The sequence below is a fragment of the Parasteatoda tepidariorum genome, chromosome 9 (genome assembly GCF_043381705.1).
Source record: "Parasteatoda tepidariorum isolate YZ-2023 chromosome 9, CAS_Ptep_4.0, whole genome shotgun sequence".
Lineage (NCBI taxonomy): Eukaryota > Metazoa > Arthropoda > Arachnida > Araneae > Theridiidae > Parasteatoda > Parasteatoda tepidariorum.
In genome coordinates this window covers 57,636,317-57,650,844 of record NC_092212.1, presented here as the reverse complement: position 1 = coordinate 57,650,844, position 14,528 = coordinate 57,636,317, and the positions used below count along the sequence as shown (strand labels likewise).

Genomic DNA, 14,528 nt, shown 5'->3' with positions numbered 1-14,528 from the left:
TTCTAAAATAAGTAAATAGGCAAACAATTTGAATTCCATAAAATTAAAAAGACAATAATAATCTTCAAATGTCTTAAAACTATAATCATGGACTTCTCTTGTATTTTATTTCACTTGTGTGCCACAGGATTATATGTTTAAACATAAATCTTCTAAACATTATGCTTAAACATAAAGTGGCTTTTCAGAACTTCATACAGAGCAGCCAACTTTTTACGTTATTTGGGGGGGGATTTTTTTCCCATTAGTATCTAAGTGTGTGATTCTGATTTCAGTTGTTTTTCATAACTTTATATGTAAATTATTCAAATTTTCATATCGAACGTATCAACAAGTTATAAACAAAAACAACTTACTTTTTGCAAATTTTAGAAAGCAATATTTTAAACAATTAAATATTTTATCCAATTCTATTACAAAATTATTCAATGATTAAACATGAAAACCTATTAATATATATGTGTTTGCTTTTTTCAAATACACTCCTCAAAAGTGAAATTGCAACACCAAGAAATAATGCACGTAGCGTCATGCAAATTTCAGGAGCGATAGTAGTGAGATGGATATGCAAATGATTAAATTTGCGCACGCATCTGATCACGTCGTGCGCATATTCGAGCTATAAAGGCCAGCAACTTTCCCTTCTCATAAACGGCATCTGAGGTTTTGCGTGGCATTTGCGACTTTCGAAAAAGCGTAGAAAATGCCTCTGAGACGTCGGCGAACTCAATACCATCAGTTAACGACCGGGGAACGTGACCGTATTATCGAACTCCATGAATTTGGTTTGTCGCTGCGCGGCAATAGCAACTCGTGTTGGGCACAACGTGAGTACCATCCAACGCTGTGTCACACGATGGATTCAGGAAAGTCTACATGCACGCCGAAGAGGAAGTGGTGCGCACAGGTGCACGTCAGAGCGCACAGACCGGCGTATTCGCCAGTTGACTATTCGAGACCCTTTCTCCACGGCACGTGCCATCCGAAGCCGGTTGCCTTCAGGAGCAGGTGGATCTGTGTCCACCCAAACCATACGCAACAGATTGCATGAAGTACAGTTACGTGCACGGGTACCAGCAACAGGGGTACCGTTGACCGCTTTACACAGGGCTAGACGCCTGGCGTGGTGTCATCGTCATCGTACCTGGACCATCCAATGGCATCGGGTATTGTTCACGGATGAATCTCGTTTCTGTCTGTGGAGAAATGACGGCCGTCGACGGGTATGGCGGCGACCCGGAGAACGCTACGAACCAGCCCATTACGCCGAGCGTCACAACGGTCCTACACCGGGCATCATGGTTTGGGGTGGCATAATGTTTGATCGCAGAACGCCCCTGGTACACATTCACGGCAGTTTGACAGCGGACCGCTACGTCACACAAGTTGTGTATCCCGTTGTTCTGCCCTTGTTGCAGGGCGCACCCAACACGGTATTCCAGCAAGACAATGCCAGGCCGCATGTCGCACGGCGAACTCTTAACAGCCTGACTGGATTTGACATCCTTCCCNTTATTTTAACATATACATGACTTTTGTGAAAATGTTAACTAACGTCGTCTGTTTTAGTTTAAAAACTTTAACTATAACATCATGTCGGTCAATAGGTTCCTGGTTGGAAAAATCTCCGCGTTTACTTTGACCAATTCGAAGTGAAAGTAAAGATAAATAAACTGTGCCAGCGGTTTGTGTCTTAGGATCTAGATTCCTCTAATCATTGCATTATTTCTTGGTGTTGCAATTTCACTTTTGAGGAGTGTAGTTAAAGATAATTAGATAAAAAATTTAAAATGTAGAATCAATTCAAATCTAACATGTTATGAAGTACATATATTTTTAAAATATAAGCTTTTTTTGCTCGTTTAATTAATGAAAAATACAAAACATGACATATTAACAATAAATATTCATGTAGCAACTATAATTTTTACGTAAAATGCCATATTATTGAATATTAAAAACAGTTTCTTTTATTGGAAATATGAATAAATTTTTCACTTAAACAATACACGTCCATTAGCTGTTTTGATATTAAAACAGAAAAGTAACTAATATACATTGAAGATTTTTGAAGCAAATGTGTTTGTAGCAATTCCTCTTTTTAACATTAACAAAACTTTAATAAAACTTAATTTTCTCCATACTAAAATTAAATTTTGCAGATAACTGTTTTACGTGAAAAGCCTATTTTTTTAAGTTATGAAGGAAAAAAAGCATTATAGGCAATGAAAAACACTTGAAACTTAACTTAATCTTATTTAATTATCTTTAAAATCAAATTCAATAAACATTTGCTTTTTTCGACAAATAAACAGATCGCAAAATGCAATTAACAAAAGTGTATAACTTATGAGTTATTATTATTTGACAAATAAAAATATGTTTTATAGCATTTTACGCACACTTTACCACGCAATAGAAAGAGATATTTAGTTTATAAATAGTACAACTGATTTTTATTGCAGCAATAATTATGATTTATTACGCTTTTATATTACGAGTAAGTTTGTTTTAAGTTCTACAGTACACCTTAGAACAGGTTTCCCAAATGGTACCCTTTGAGTTCAGCGAATTCCAGTAGTTAGAGCTTGTTTTTTAACCAGTAATGATTTTAAAAACCAATAATTACATTTCTATTCAACTTATTATCTATTATTTATATAATAATTATTAGTAATTTATATAATAATAATTTATTTAATAATTATTCATAATTTCCATTATTTTTATGAAATTAATAAAAATGCTCGTAAAGAATGGAAATTCAAAAAAATGATTATTTAATACAATATAGTGAATTGTATTATAGCTATAGTATTATGAGTAAATTTGCTTTAGGGTCTATGGTACACTACTTAAGAACAGTAGTTTCCCAAATGGTTCCTTTGAATTCAGTGAAAGCATCACAGACATTCCGGTAATTAGAACTTCTTCAACCAGTTATGATTTTCGAATGCAGTAATTAAATTTATATTCAATTAATTATCCATTATTTATTTAATAATTCCGTTAGTTTTATGAAATTGATTAAAGTGCTCGGAAATTCAAAACAATGTTTTTTTTAATACGATAAAGGGAATTGTATTATAGCTATTGTATTATGAGTTAGTTTGCTTTCGAGTCTAAGGGTACACCTTATAATAGTGGTTCCCCAAATAGTCACTTTGAGTTCAGCGGAAGCATCACTAGGATTCCAGTACTTAGAACTTTTTTAACCAGTTATGATTTTCGAAACCAGTAATTAAATTTACATTCAATTAGTTATCCATTATTTATTTTATAATTTCTTTATTTATATTAAATTAATAAAAATGCTTCTAAGGAAAGGAAATTCAAAGCTATGTTTTTTAATACAATATAGTGAATTGTAGTATAGCTATTGTATTACGAATTACGAGTAAGTTTGTTTTGGAACAGAGGTTTCCCAAATGGTCCCTTTGAGTTCAGCAGCATTTTAAGGATTCCAATAGTTAGAACTTTTCTTAACCAGCTATGATCAAGGAAGAAACTTGTTTCTCTAATTACCATTTTCGACATTTATTTTTGACTTTTTTGCTTTTATTTCCATAACTATATTTCAGCTCTCAAATTTTCAGTTTATGTATACACTGAAATCAAATAGAGAACTCCACACCTGTGCATTCAACTTCCTGACACAAAACCCAATTTTTTAACTAATAATTGATAAAACGATGTGGTGAAAAAAATTCGCTCTTCATCCTTCACTAAATATATTTAAGATAATTAATAAAATTTAGATTATTACATATTTTTAAAGTAATTAATAGTATTTCGTCAATAAATATGTTTAACACTAATAAAATTTATTCATTAAGTATCGTCGTTCCGCCAAAAGATGGTGGATCATTTAGGATTCCTCAGTTTAAAAAAATTGTGAATCGCTGTCTGAGAAAGCACTAAATATGAAGCACTGAGTGCTAAAAATATTGACGTAAATTTTTGTAATTGCATATTTAATGACCACATCGTGAGAATTAACTGTTTTTAGTCTTCATAAAAACACTTAATAAAAAATTGTAATTTTTATTGACATTTGAATAAGTAACAGATGTATGTTTTCAATCATGAATGAGTTGCTTCTAATTGTATGAAACAAAACTGTACAAATAAAAGTAGGTCAAACATTTTTTCACACGTCAACTAACATATGCGTATAAGTAACATATGCGTGCCCGAAACGTGACATGGGGCAAGAGTAAAACTGAAGGATGTTTTCTTAGCAGAAAACGCGAATAGTATAAAATAATCCCATTTATGAGTTTTTCGTACTCTAAACACAATAATCATGTCACTCTATAAATCCCATACTGCACAACAACTGCTTTCATATATTCAAAAATAAAAGATATTTATTATTTATCATATTTTATTCTTCATTAAAGCAGTTTTTGATGTTTAATATGTAACTGCTTTAACGAAGAATCAAATATGATAAATAATAAAAATCTTTTACTTTTGAAAATATGGAGCACCATCAAAATGAAAATTGATCTTAATTTTTTATATGTGTATATTTTACTAAGAATTTTTTAAAATGGCCTAGAGTTTGTAGCTGCAAGGGCCAGCCAAACAAGATTCCTCTGACCATCAAGAAATCAAAAATGGAAGCAATAAGTCAGAATAGTTTCTTTTTTTTAATTTTGTCAAGGCTCCTTTTCTTAGACTTACGCATTCAAATGTACGTGTGAAAAAGAAATTGCGAGAAATAACGAATTTAAATAAAATCGAAAGATTTGGCAATCATATAACAGTTTTCGAATTCTATGTTAATATGAAGGTAGATGTGGAGGGTATCTCTAAAAATAGAATTTATTCTGAACTTCGATTCAAGGTTGTGGTATAAAAAGATTAGCGATTATATAATAATTTTTATTTACTGAGAAAAGGATTAAATAAGATCATAATTTAGTTTTTGATGTTGGGAAATATGTTATGCATATTTCATATTTCAACGTGACAAAACAGAACTAAAAAAATTGTTTTTGTGCGACAATACATTAATTATTCCAAAAAAAAAATCTAGAATCTCAAGCTCTCTCTTTCTACATCTGTACGTCTTTGTAAAAGTAAATCGGCAGTTACTCTGAAGAAATCTTCATTAAAGATATTCTTAAATTTATGCTAGTAATAACAGTTGTTAAAAAAATTGTTATAGGACTGGTAAAAACTAAATCATTTAAAAAACTAAATCCTTTGAAAAAAATAAGAATTTATTGAAATGCGGTTCTACAAAAATTTTTATTATCGGAATTTCATCCTTTTATGAAACTGACAGTATTTCTATTTACATTTCTTAAAAACATGATTGTTAAAAAAATAATCTACACATTTAGCATATTATACAAAAAAAAATTTAAAAATAATAAACTTATTACCATGTTTATTGTTAAAGGATTCAATTTACGTACCGCGTACCATTTTAAAGTATGAATATCACTCCAAATTAAGACGAGTTATGCAACATTGTCTATTGCTATAAGTAAATGAAGTATAATGCTCATATCAACAATAGTAATAATTTTTTCATCTACTTCAGACTGTAAATAATTCACAAATGGAGGGGTTTTTTTTCTTCCTTATTTTGTTTTTATCGTTATGACGGCAATAAAGATATTGAATCACACAGATTTTATGGCAGATAAGCACATAAAATAATAAAGAAAAAGTAGAGATGTTTTCAGAGTACAACATTGAGAGTAATAAAAAAAAACTTAAATTACATTATTATTTCGAATTATTATCAATCAAATTACATTATTCTTAAAATTATTTAAAACAAATTATTTTTTATTACTTATAAACATAATTACAACTTTCTCCGATCGGGGAGACAGTTCAAGAAATGTTTTAAACAATATGCCAATATAAAGCGCCCTACATAAATTTAAAAAAATAAATAAATAAAAGATATGCGTACTTATATAGTTAAAAAAATATCTCACTTATGAGCAACGAAATGAGAATTATTATTTTTAATTTTCAAAGCTTGATATAAAGATTAAAAAAAATACTGTTCAAGTTCTATTATCATATAAAGCGTAGAACGTGGTAATTATGGTAGCAATTAACATATTTGATAACTCATGGGGAAAATAACTTTTCTAATTTTACCAGTTCAACGTAGGCTTTATTAGTTCCGTAAGTTTCAAAATGACAATGAAATCCTGTTTGAATCTTTGAGGAGAGCACGAACTAACTAAACTAGATTCTACACAATGTGAATTTTAAATTTCTATAAAAATATGACTTTCTATGAATTATCTTTAATAAGAAAGTCTCGAAACAGAAGTTGTAAAAATTAAAGAAAGATATTTCCTAATATTCTCATAACAACTCTTAACACTTCATTATTCCACGTAAAGATTCAAGCCATGCTTCATTTATTTTAAATGAATCAAATGTAGAAAAGTGTTAGCCGATTTAAGATACAGAAAAATAAGATACAGATCGAAAAAATGAGTTTTTAAAATGATTGACTTAGATTGATTGACTTAGATTGATTCAGTTATAAGCCGAAATGATTATATGTTTTTCTAATATTATCTGAGTTTTTAAAATTTAATTGAAATAGTAATATTTTTAGTTACGAAACAATATACGCGTTGTTTGTTAGTGTTAATGACTTTTTGCTAATTAACTTTAAAAAAACAATTTTTAGCTTGCTGAATGGAATGGATGTAATAGCGGGAAGGCTGAGAATATACAGCGGTAAATACAAGTTGAAAAATTTAAAAAAATAAAAGTCTTGCTTACTTATATTGAAATAATTGGTTTTCAATTATTTAAATCTGATTTCAATCATTTCAATTTGATTGGAGCTCTAAAAATGGTTTTTATTTTAGAGTTGCAATCTGAGTAACTTATTTTTTTTTTTCATGTGAGTCATTCAATAGCAATCGGAATAACAAATAATAGAAAAACAGTGATTTGATATTTAAAATCTGTACATTAATGTTTTTATAACTAATAAGCAAAACCTCAAATACCGAACAACTAAAAACTATTAATTATTTCATTTAAACTTATTACATTCATAAAATATTAAAAAAATCAATTTAATCACTCCAGTTTTCGAGTGATTCAATATAACACAAACATTTTAAAAACTCATTTTGTCGATCTGCATCTCTAGTATTCATGATAATTAAATTTTGCCCAATATATATAGTGCAGATAAATAAGTTTAAATTTTTAGAGACAAAATTTTAAAGAAAAATCCATTGGCATATAGATTTTTAAAGACATTTCATCGTTACTAAAGCATATATGCGTTGAAAGAGAATACTTTTTTTTATCAATTATACTCTTAATTCAACTAATTCATATAAAAGGATGAGTTAGAGAAGAATTTACTCCACACATTGTTTTAGACTTTTTAGGTCGGCCTATTTACACTGGTAAAAGAGATTGCGTGCAATCCCTTTCTTTCATTGTTTATAGACTTACATCCGCTTCTTCCACTATAATCAATAGGTTGATAAACTTTTAGCTAACGTCTCGGAATCCTATTTTACTTATTTTTAATTAAGTATGAAAATTTATATAATTCAAAAATTTTGAATGTGAAAAATCACCGTTGATTATTAAGAAATCTGTCACTTCCTTATGTTTTTTTTCTTATATTTACATATTTTATAGCATAATAAAACAAATTTTTATAAGTTACTACTATGAAGGAAGAAATAGTATTTATTTGCAACAACAAAAAAAGTTTCACTAATTTTGTTTTTTTCAAAACGAGCTTATTTAATTTTAACTCGATTTTCTTAAAGTTTTAAAAGTATTAATGTAACAAATTCAGTTTTTATCCCTGTAAGATTCTAAGTTAGTTCAATATAATATAATATTTATTAAATCTTTGACGCAGAATTTTTATTAAACATTTTTCATACTTTTATCTTTATTTCGCATAATTTTTGTGTCGAAATAAGTGAAAAATATTTTATTTAGCATTGTAATACATTATGGTTATGAAATATAGTTTGAATATTATGGTTATGAAATATAGAAATACGCAGGTGTCTTTCTGCGTTTATGGTAAAATCTTCCAAACACTGCTCATTTCCACACAATTAATTTTGCGATTTTGCAGTAAGAGAAACAGTGTTTCAGCATTGAAATTTCTTCTATTAACAAAATAAATTATTGATAAATTTTTGAATATGAATGAAAAAAAAAATTCAAACTCTTTATTTTTTTGGATTTTATACTGCAGTACAAATATAATTCCGATAATCAAACATAGTTTTTGGTAACTATTAGACTATTTTTTTTAATTACAAGATGCAAAATTATAATCTGGCTTGCAATTAAATAGATTGAAAAAAAATATGTAAAAGAGACACCGGAGTCTACGTAAAAGAGTTAAATGATAATTCGTACTTTTATAAATGTCTAAGATCAGGGGTCTGTCCAGACATTTTGTGAAAGGTCCGTTTTAGTAAAATTGTGAAAAAATTACTCGTAATTTGTGAATATAAAATGAACGTTAAGTCACATTCGTTCAACCAGGGTTCTGCACTAGTAAATTTGTGCAAATAGGGTCCTGTTATTGCAAAAAACTTTTTCAAGGAGTTTTTAAATTGTAAAGAGATATAAGATTATGCTCAACACTGTAAAATTATAATTAAACAAATTTAAATTTTAAAAAATGAACAGCAATTGCTGCGATTAAATTAGAGATGCAACATACAAAGATCATGTATTTAGCCTATACTGCTGAACGTAGAATATTTATTTCGGACGAATAAAGGAAGAAGCGTCTTCCGAAGACAAAATTTAGTTCGTTTGTCTTTCTTCCCCCCTTACCCCCCTGGGAAGGGTTTATTCGAATAACAAAACAATAATGAAGACAAACAAATTTGGGAAGGGTTCGATTAAAAGATAAATTATTTTGTGAAGGGACCGTTTTTAAGTTAAAATATTTCGTGAAAGGTCCGTTTTTATGAAAAGATATATTTTGTGAAGGCTCCGTTAACGGACCAAAATTTCTTCTAAACAGACCCCTGAAGATTATAATTTTAATATAATTACATTAAAAAATAATACCAATATATTGTAACAATTGAAAATTCCTTCAAGCAACGGAAACTAAAAGGGTCATATAGTGTGTTCTCTAATGACCACCTTTTATAGAATACTTTTTAAAAATGAAGTCAAGGGGGCTAAAATTAATATTTAGGGGATTAAGAAGCAAAACCACAGTCGATATCTGTCAAGTCAATTGAGAGAAGAGCTATATTAGTAGTAAGAAACTAATTAGATTGCCTGATAAAATTGGAGGTGTTTTAATAATTGTCTTTTAAATTCTTTCTATTTCCTCTGGCAATCTAAGAGGATTTTTATTTTCAACTCTACCGTTTTCAGAAGTAAATCGTCAGATATCGACAATATTTCCGCTTATATTGATTTTGTTAAATATTAACTAGAGTCCTAATACGTGTAATTCTGTATTTTTTAAGTAATATTCTAAAATATTCTAAAAAATATTGTCTTTGACTGTATGTTTAATAAAGATTCTAAAATATTCCTAAAAAAATTATATTTTTCTCTGTATTTTTCAAAATATTCTAAATTAAAGGCAGATCTTAAAGAACAAGCTGCATTTATTGGGTGTTCCATAAAGGCCGCCGTTAATGGGTATTTTTAAAGTCCTTATGAAATATGAAAACAAGAAAACCTACTCAACGGAGTCTGCAAGTAACATTTAAACGAAGAAAAAAACAAAAAAGCTATCGAAATCTGACAAATCGCAGTACATGAGGGTGAATGTAATAAACAGAGATAGGTTTGATGGCTGGAGAAAACAGAGAAGAGTTGAAACGCGGTTATTAGAATCATCTTCAAGTTTTAACACCCTAATTAAACCTTTTTTGATGTTGTTTATTTTAACAGTTTTCTTCCACAGTCATTCGATAGACTAGGGCAGCGTTTTTGGTTTTTCTTGCTTAAATATTAATTTATAACCCCCCACATGTATACATTTTAAATTTCATATTAGAATAAGGATTCTAAAAACGCTTATTAAGGGTGAACCTTACGGAACGCCGTATGTGGTGATAAAAGTTTGACTCATTCCCAGGAAAGTTATGTCCACGACTATGATAAACGTTATTTTAAGGAGAAAACATCTTTACGTTTTATTCATTCGAGTGGCAATGAAAAAGATGTTAAATTTTTCTATTTTAAATAAGAGCAACTTATAATTTTGGAAGTTGTCCTCAAATATGCACTATACGTAATAATAAACATGTGTAAAAATTAAAAATACTTTAGCTAACACTGTAACGCTCAAACTAATACGTAAAAAAAAGGAAATATATTTCCATTTTTTAAACTTCACATGAGTTGTAAAAAAAGTTTTTTTCACAACTTTTTAATTAAAAAAAATTTTTTTTTCAATTTTCTAATTATGTCAACATACAAAACTTAAAGAAAATTGAAAATTTATACAAAGTTCTTAAATTTTCCATCACCCAAAATGTACACAAAATTTATAAAAATTTCTCAAGTTTTCCGTGTTATTACCATCCAAAATTAATAAAGAGTTTTTAGGTTTTGCACGTCATAAATATCCAAAATTAAAAAAAGATATATATAAAGAGCTCTTAAACCTGAAATAACAAGCATAATAATTAGTATAATAGTTCATATTAAATAGAAAAAAAAAATCTTGCTAAATTTTATTACTCTTAATTGCTTTCTCCTTATAAAATACCCCTAACAGCAAAACTTATATCTCAAAACAACATTTTATTTTTTAAAATATTCTTCGAATTTCGCAACATCAAAGTTAGTTAAAAGCCTCTGATTTTAAAAAAATAATGACTAAAAACTTCGAAAAAAAGTATAAACTATAGAACTACAATTAATTTAAGAATGGCTTAAAAAAATGTTTTTTTACATCCATGATTATCGTGAGAAGAAATAATTATGACACAATTCTGAAAATATTATACGAATTTAAACTCAAAGTTATTTAAAAGCCTTTAAATAAGGAAAAAAAAATTTGGCAGTAAACAATAATAAAAACAATAAATTTACATATAGTTATTTTAAGAATAACTTACTTAGAACAATATTTACTTTACATCCATGATTATCATGAGGAGTAATGATTATCACCTAAAGAATATGAGAGATGAACTTCAAATGCTGTCCACCGGTGAATTCATGGACTCCTTACCTTGGCGGAAGGATTTGAAGTGAAGCGGTTACTGTGCCATTCCGCCCCATTATTGATTTACAGAATAAAAATCCTCTTACGATTCGCCTTCAGGCTTTTAGGCTTTTAGAAAAGCGGGACGCGTAACACGCTTCATAAGATTTAAATTGTTCGTTTGTTTCAACCCGTCTTAACTTTCACCGAATTATACTTTTGCCGGAAGAATTACAACTTAACATGATCGATTTGCGATAAAATTTCAATAATACTCTTTTTAATTAGTTAAATATGCAATGTCCGTTTGACATTTTTCCTTAAAAACATGTGAAGGATTAATATGATTATTAATTTTAATTCAAAGTCACAATTTAAAAAGTTTCTTTTTTTTTTTTGCAAGTCAAACTCTTTACAATCAAGCTATATTAAACGAACAATTAATATCGTTCAGTTTATGAAAAATTAGGCAATAAAATATAAATCGTTTGTTTTTAAACCGTCTAAACCTTCACCAAATTTTACTTTTCCAACAGAATTACAACTTAAGATGATTGATTTGCGATAGTTTTAAAAAGACTATTTTTAATAAGTTAAATATACCATGTTTTTTTGTGTTTTTTTTTTCCTTAAAAACATGCGAAAATGTAAGGTAATTATGTACTTTAAAGTTACGGTTTCACAATTTAAAAATAATTTTTTAAATCGAGCTTTTTTTTATACATAATACAAGGTGATCATAAAAAAAACTTTGCTGGCGTATGTCACTCAGCCGTTTATAGTAAACTGAATAAAATTTTGTACATAAGTATTAGTAACTATATATATTAAGAACGATGTTGTAGCTCTCGCAGTTAAAGTTGCAGTGACAAAATTATGAATTTTTTTTCTAATTGCAACACCCGCATTTTTTTTCCTTAATCAAAACGTATTTCTTACAGTAAAACACCTAAATTGGAGTTGGAATGATATTTTCAGCTCAAGAAATTGCGACGTTAACCTTTGCCAAGTAATGCCATTTTTAGCGACCTCTAACGAGAAGAGAGAGTTATAAAAATCTTTAAAAACGGAGATCAAATTATGTACATGGGAGGACGGGACATATCAAAATTTTTGAAGTATTAAATGCTTTCTTTGTAAATTTTTTCTCTGTTCTTAAAAGTTTTTATCACATTCTCTTCTCATTACTGGTCGCGAAATATGGCGACGCATTGCAAAAGCCTAGCGTGATAGAATCTTGTACTGAAAATATCGTTCCAACTCCAATTTAGGTTTCTTTTTTTTTTTCTTTAACGATTACGTTCTGATAGAAAAAAAGTGGGTACTGCAATTTGAAAATTTCGAAATTTTGTTATTTTAACTGTAACCTAAAATGCCGCATTATTTAATACAATCGATTTGCAATAAAATTTTAATAACCCTCATTTTTATTTAAAATGAGGAAATATATTTTGATATTTTTTTATTGAGTACGACAAAGAGTTAATGTGATTATTTGTTTCTGGTTGAAACATAAAAAAAAAACTTTTTTTTACAATTTGAAACGTATAGTTATTCATAGTTCGTATTTATTCATTCATATAGTTATTCATAGGTTCGAAAATAAACATTAATGAAATTTAAGGAGACTTCGAACTTTTAGAATGATTTCTCTTTATTTCGGATTGAATTTATCGGAATTTAATTTATTTTTTATTTCCTAAAAGTCTGTTTTTTTTTTCGTTCTTAGATGCATAACGTAGCAAATTTCAAACAAATATTGCAAATTTGCGCTTTTGTTTTTGAAAAATTGTTACATACTGAAAGTGTTTAGAATAAATGTTACTTGAAATAATTTCAAAAATATTTAGAAACAAGATAAAAACACAATTTTCATAAAATTTCATTTAAAAAAAAAAGGCTTTTATTACAAAAAAAACTGCCTCTCATATTTTAAATCTGTTATTTTACATTACATTCTGACTTTATTTAAGATATTACTTATTCTTATCGTTCTAAACTTTACTCAGGAAAAAAAATTTAAAAACATGAAATTATTTTTTTTACATTTCCTTTATTTTCAAGCTATTTAGGAATTTTATTTACTATTCTTTAACTTATTTCATTATTTTTTATGAAACTTTGCATCCTGTATGTGACGAAACAAGATCTCCTAAACTGTCATATTTCTTGAATGAAACCACGGTGTAAGACCTAAATATCATTGGAAATAGACTAAAAGAAAACCCTACACTCTATTAACCCATTTTGTTTTTCGATTCACGAACCATTGGTTCTTTCGATTCTTTTCACCTTTCGACACTGAGTGTTACGCACAACATCCCTAGCAGCAAAAAACTTGGGTTCTCATTGGGCCAATATTCATGAATCTTGGCCCATTTAATACTTCAATCCATTTTTCAGTCAATGTAGGTTCTATATTGGTCAATGTAGGCTCTATATAAGCCATTCTAGGACCAACCTTAAAAAAATCTAGACATTCCAATATAGGAACCATATAGAGCCAATTTCGAACCCAACTGGGGCCAAGGTAAAATAGTTGCTAGGGATGCGTGCGCATTATAACAAATGTATGGTAATATGAATATGAACCTATCTCATAGCAAAGTAGTATTTATCCATTCTATACTTCAAGAGATAACATTGGCCCTATATAGAATTTCCGATTCAGCCGATATTTAACAGCCGCTTTACAACCAATATCGGTCCTATATAGAATTGTCAGATTAACCCGATATTTTATATCTATTATGCAGGTTCTATATTGGTCAATGTAGGCTCTATATAGGAAATTCTAGGACAAAATTTAAAAAATCTAGACACTTCAATATAGGAACCATATAGAGCTAATTTCGAACCCAATCGGGGCCAAGGTAAACTAGTTGCTAGGGATGCGTGTGCATTATAACAAATGTATTGTAATATGAATATAAACCTGGGCCAAGGTAAAATTGTTGCTAGGGATGCATGTGCATTAGAACAAATGTACGGTAATATGAATATAAACCTGGGCCAAGGTAAAATTGTTGCTAGGGATGCATGTGCATTAGAACAAATGTATGGTTATATGAATATAAACCCGGGTCAAGGTAAAATTGTTGCTAGGGATGCGTGTGCATTAGAGCAAATGTATGGTAATATGAATATAAACCTGGGCCAAGGTAAAATTGTTGCTAGGGTTGCGTGTGCATTAGAACAAATGTATGGTAATATGAATATTAACCTATCTCATAGCAAAGTTGCATTTATCCATTCTATACTTCAAGAGATAACAAGAGGGGACGATTTTTTTCTTCTAAAGCAGGAAATTTTTTAACAGATCTTTCAGTTTCTTCATACAGTTTTTATG

The 14,528-nt window shown here is 28.8% G+C and overlaps 1 protein-coding gene across 1 annotated transcript in view; it reads right to left on the bottom strand.

Moving 5' to 3' along the window:
- LOC107449789 (organic cation transporter protein) overlaps positions 1–11,252 on the bottom strand; it is a 32,486-nt gene extending 21,234 nt beyond the window's left edge. The window contains exon 1 of the mRNA XM_043042900.2: positions 11,091–11,252. The gene's annotated coding sequence lies outside the window, so the exon portion shown is untranslated. The remainder of the gene's footprint in view (positions 1–11,090) is intronic.
- Positions 11,253–14,528: the final 3,276 nt, after the last annotated feature.